Below are 6,306 nucleotides of genomic sequence, written 5' to 3'. Positions count from 1 at the left end.
AAAAGGTAAGCTAGTTTTTCTACTGATAATGATTCTGACTCTATGTTTAAGAAGCCATCAAAATCTACTGTTAAAAAAACAGGAGACTTTAAAGTTTCGAGGGAAAAAGCAGAGTGTCTTGGAGAGGAAAGAACTTGGCCAAGAGACTGGGGAAAATATTCCCTAGGAATTGAGAAGAAGAGAGAGTTCTGGGGACCCAGAACAGGTCAGATTCTTGGCAGCACACGAGTAGGCCAGGAAATCTCAGAGTGGGATGTCATCTGAGAAACCAAAAAAGGCCGTGGCCTTTGCGCTTAAGAGTTGCCTGGCACGGCAGGAACAGCAGAAATCTGTCAGACCCGATGTTCTCATCGTAGTCAGGGCAACGGGCATCTCCACTGAGCCTGGCCGGGTAAGTGACTAGAGCTCATAGGGCCCTTTCAACTCTATCACCATAAACACTTACACACCCCGTACTGATTAGAAAGAGGGAAACTTTACAGTGTGCAGCAGATATTCTCAAACTATATTTGGATATTGTGCGAAATGGAACCATTCCCATATGGGTTTTATGGGTGGTTTCTTTCCAATTCAGTTTTTTTTGTTTGTTTGTTTTTTTAAGTGGATGTTAAGGTATATTTATTCCCATAACTTTTACCTAAATTATCTTAACTGGATGTAAATTCAAATCTGAACTTAGATCATTGTCTGGGGACTCTAATTTGATGAAGGTAGTCTTGGTATGAGCTTTGTTCTTAGAAGGGTTGGGAACTGATCTGAGGGTCTCCATGGACCTGCTTTTGTCAGTTGTCAAAAAAAGGGAAGCTTCCATAAAGCAAGAACACAAGTGAGGTTCTCCCCTTTCAACACACATCGCATAATTTGTGAGGAATAAACTCTAAATGTTTGTGGGGAAATTAGGGAAGGAGATTAAAAGGTTATCTAAATCGGGAAAAAGGCCAGGATAGCAGGATGGTAGAGACAAGTAAAGTACCTTAAAGATAGAGAGGATTTGCAAAAGAAGAGAAAGAAAAAAAATTCTAATGGGTTAACCTGCAGCATTAAAGTGAAGGAAGATTATTGATGTGGGAAGGCTATGGAATAAAGTAGATAACACTTATCAGAAGATGCTGAGATTATGGTGACAAGCGTGATTATCAAATTACAAGTTTACTGCAATGGCATTTTAGGGGACACTGGAAAGGTCCAGTGGTGTTCATGAGATGACAGTGGCAGGTGGGAAGTTGTTTCAGGGGAAGAGCTGTCCCGCAGAGTGGGTTTGGGAGGATTGGAAGTGTGAGCAAGCAATGAGATAACAGGTGCATACTGTTCCTTCATCGAGTGACCCCAGCCCCACATCAGCCTTGAGAACAAGCAGGACTTTGAGAAATCCTTGAGGCATTGGAGCTAGATTTCATTCATCAAGACTTGAGAAAAACACCCTCCACTCATATCTTCTCCTCAAACTCCATCTTTCCTTCTTGACCTTCATTTGGCTTCCTTCCCCACCCTCAAGCTATCAACTAATGTCCATGCCAACACAGGTCATTAGTGTTTTCCATTCTCCAGATACTGTGGTTCACATCAATGGAGTACCAAAGGCAACAACCAAGTAACAGGACACTAGAGTGTGTGAACAGGAAGAGATCCTGATCAAGCAACAGCTTTCTGCAACAGTGTGGACCAGGTCAGCTGTACATGCCTGCTATCACCTTAATTACAAGCATCCTTAGGAGAGAAGTTCTCAGAAGGCAGACCCTGACTATCTAGAGGTTATACACCCACACAACCCACTTGAGGACCTCAATAACACTTCTGCCTCCTACACACATATCTCCCTCAGTCTACTCACAGTTTCTGAAGTCTTCTTTCCTTCACATCTCTCTTGAGGATAGAGGAGGAGGTGGTTCAGGTTAGCCCAGACTCCCCTAGGATCTCAGAAGGATGCCTATCACTAGCCCCTCACTTTCTGGGATGCTCTTTAGATCTTCCCATTTGGGGGAATTTTCATTTCATCTGTCTTTCAAATTGCTGGCTGGAGATGGCCTGTTGGAAGGTGGCTATAGGCAAGCAGCAATTCTTCAGACTGCCTAGCCCTTCTTGACTGTCAGAAGTTTTCAGGGATGTTCTAGGAAACACTGTTTGTTCTACAGAACGGGTGGAAACAATCCAATTGTCCAATAATACCTGAATGAAAAATAAATGGTGTTGTACACATATAAGGGAATAATATCAAACAGTTAAAAATGAAAGATCTAGAGCCACACAAAGTGACAAGAATAAATCTTGAAAACATAATATTGACTGAAAGAAAAAAAAGATGCAGGATATTAGATTATGGCAACAGTTACATAAATATTTATATCAATTTAACATGTTGCATATATATATAAAAGAAAGAAAATAATTAAAATATAAACTGGATACACACAAATCTTTTATGGTGGCTACCTCTGGGGAAATGGGATTCTTTAAAAAGGTATAGAAAAGGTTATTATGTGTTTTAAAAGTACCTATACATTACAATGAGCTAAAGTTATCCAAACACATTAAATATAAAATTTAATATCATCATTTATATCATTTAATACACATTAAATATAAAATTTAATATCATCATTTACCTAAGAAACTCAAAAGAATCCACAGATAAACTAGTAAAAACTAATAAGGTAGTTCAACAAGGCAAATAGACATAAAATCGACAAATTCTAAAAATTAATCAAGTTCCCATATGCTGGTAATAACAAATTAGAAAATGTAACAGAAAATAAGAAAAAATAAGATATTTAACATAGTCACAGGACAATGACAGGTAAATCAATGAGGTTAGAATACTCCCTCATACCATACACAAAAATAAACTCAAAGTGGCTTAAAGACTTAAACATAAAACAAGTCACAATAAACCTCCTAGAAGAAAACATAGGCAAAACATTCTCTGACATAAATCTTAGCAGTGTTCTCCTAGGGCAGTCTACCAAGGCAATAGAAATAAAAGCAAAAATAAACAAATGGGACCTAATTAAATTAAGCTTTTGCTCAGCATAGGAAACTATAAACAAAACAAAAAGACAACCTATGGAATGGGCAAAGATATTTGCAAATGATACGACTGACAAGGGCTTAATTTACAGAATATACAAACAGCTCATACAACTCAATAATAAAAAATAAACAACCTGATCAAAAAAATGAGCAGAAGACCTAAACAAACATTTCTCCAAAGAAGACATACAAATGGCCAAAAGGCACATGAAAAAATGCTCAATATCACTAACTATTAGAGAAATGCAAGTCAAAACTACAATGAGGTATCACTTCACACCAGTAGGAATGGCCATTATTAAAAAGTCCACAAACAATAAATGCTGAAGAGGGTGTAGAGAAAAGGGAACCCTCCTACACTGTTGATGGGAACGTAAATTGGTGCAGCTATTATGTAGAACAGTATGGAGATTCCTTAAAAAGCTAAAAATAGACTTGCCGTATAATCCAGCCATCCCACTCCTGGGCATATATCCAGAGGAAACTTTAATTTGAAAAGGTACACACACCCCAATGTTTATCACACTATTGACGATAGCTAAGGCATGGAAACAACCTAAAAGTCCATTGACAAATGATTGGATAAAGAAGATGTAGTATATATGCATACAATGGAATACTACTCAGCCATTAAAAAGAGTGAAATCATGCCTTTTGCAGCAACATGGATGGACCTGGAGATTGTCATGCTAAGTGAAGTAAGCCAAAAAGAGGAAAGAGAAAGACAAAACCATATGACATCATTTATATGTGGAATCTAAAAAAAAAAGACACAAATAAACTTATTTATAAAACAGAAACAGACTCACAGACATAGAAAACAATCTTGTGGTTACCAAAGGGGGAAAGGTGGGGGGCTGGAGGGATAAACTGGGAGTTCAAGATTTGCTAACTAATATATATAAAATAGATAAATAGCAAGGTCCTACTGTAGAGCACAGGGAACTATATTCAATACCTTATAATAGCCTATAATGAAAAAGAATATGAAAAGGAATATACATATATATATATTATATATATAACTGAACCACTATGCTGTATACCAGAAATTAATAAAATATTTTAAACCAATTAGACTTCAATAAAAATAATAAAAATAAATTAAAATTTGAAAATAAATAAAAGTCACAAGAGCTATATAAAGTATTTAGAGCTAAGCATATGTAAAACTAAATATAGCTAATGAATTGAGTATGACCAATTAAATTCTGCCCAACCCAAGATTTAAAAAAAAGACTGTTCTCCTTTGATGACAAGAGACCCTCTTCTCAAGCAGCAGATCAATAAGTCAGAGTCAGTCACACAAACACAGCATTTGAAACGTCAGCTATTTCTAGTCTCTTGATTATACATACAGAAGCTGAAGCCCAGACAGGTAAGTTACTTGGTCAAGGGCCCAATGTTCTGCCTGACTCAAAGACTAGCATTTTTTACTGATCCATAAGACACAATCAAATTCAGTACCTTGGAAAGAGAAGGAAAACACACACACACACACACACACACACACACACACACACAAAGAAATCAATCATGTAGTTATTTATCTTTAAGTAGAGAAATAGCCATGAAAAAATTACAGATATTGAGGGAAAATTGAAGTACAGAGTTTTAAATCCACAGGGAAACTGAAGACAATTTTAAATATTTTATTGGACATTAATGATACCCAATGAATAATTAGAAGAAATGCAATCTGGTTAACAGGCAAAGTCACAAGACAGTATCAGGGAAAAAAGAGCATCTTTCTCAAAATGTCCACCAATAAGGGAGTAGTTAATTCTATTATGATTTGTCACTAGAAGTTACATTTGCCTAAAAACTGGGATAGACCTACAGCAAATATTCAAATTAAATCTCTATATAAAACATATTAAAAGATTTCCAATCAAAATGTTAATTTTAGAGTAGATATGGTAGGATATAATTTATAAATCAAAAATTTCTATAAAGCTATAAATCACATATAAAACACCTACCTATGTATATTCATGGACCAAAAGTCTTGAAATTAAATAGCTAATAATCAAAAATCTCTGCTGTAGGAAGTAGTCTTGGGAGTGGGGTTGGGTTATTGTAAAGGGGGACTTTTATTTTACTTTTACACATTGAATATTTTTAAATAATTCAGTTTTTTAACAAAGACAATATTCCTATAGTATTCCTAAATTTTTTAATTGAGGTATAGTTGATTTATAATGTTATGTTAATTTCTGGGAACTGGTCTTTATCTATTTTATATATAGTAGTTAGTACCTGCTAATCTCAAACTCCTAATTTATCCTTCCCACTCCAGTACTTCTACATTTTAAATTTATATAGGTGGATAATACTATGAAAAATAAACTAAATTTTTTAAATTATTTCTCTTTGCCTCCTGGATTTTTTCCCCCATCCAGTCAGCTAGGCATCCTTAGTTCATGGCAATAAGAAGGTAAAGACTCAACAGAAATAAAGGAGAATAAAAGACAGTTCTCAGCTTTGGAATGTTAAAAGCAGAAGACACAGGAGAACAGGCGAGAGTTCAGTGAACAAATAATAAATCCCACCTCAATTGTAAAGAGTATTCTCTGCACTGGGAGGTAGGAAAGAGAGGGAGGGAAGGATGAAGGGAGAGAGAGTGGTGTGGCCAGGCACAAGGGAAACTGGTTTGAGGACCACATGCCCAGGAACAGCATCAGCATCTCGAGGCGACCCAGCCTGGCCTGACCATCGCCTCCAGCCACCCCTCCACATCTCAGACACTTGGGAAAGTCAGAGAGTGAGCAAGAGATTTTAAGTTAGGAGGGTCACACTTGGCTGCCCCGCTGGTCTGTGTGGCAAGGGTTCCCTATTTGGGAGAAATCCCCATCTATTTCATTTTCCGCTCTAGTTCCTTTAAGTGGATCTCAGAGAAGGGAGTTTAGCTACATCAACTTGACTGGAATCCTAACCAACAGTTTAAAAGTATGGCTTCAGATTGTACTGAAGTTACCTTCCTCTGAGCAGGGATTCAGAATCTTATTCGAAATTTGTTTTGTCAGTGGCCCCACAGAGAAATCTGGTGTGATCGATGTGTGCACTTGTCTTAGAAGAGCATTCAAGACACAGGCCTCACTTCCCCACTTCATGGTCGATGCAGATCTTGGGAGAGTTTGTGAGCACAGCAGTAACCGCTTTCTGCAGTGCTCAGAATCCCACCCACAGGCCTGCATGTTGCCCCACTCCACGCCTGCAGGGAAGTCTCTATCCCAGGAGGAACAGCAGCAAGAACTCTCACTTTATAACCACATTCTA

Source organism: Camelus dromedarius, chromosome 3 (assembly GCF_036321535.1).
Source record: "Camelus dromedarius isolate mCamDro1 chromosome 3, mCamDro1.pat, whole genome shotgun sequence".
NCBI lineage: Eukaryota > Metazoa > Chordata > Mammalia > Artiodactyla > Camelidae > Camelus > Camelus dromedarius.
Note: the sequence above shows the minus strand (reverse complement) of the source record.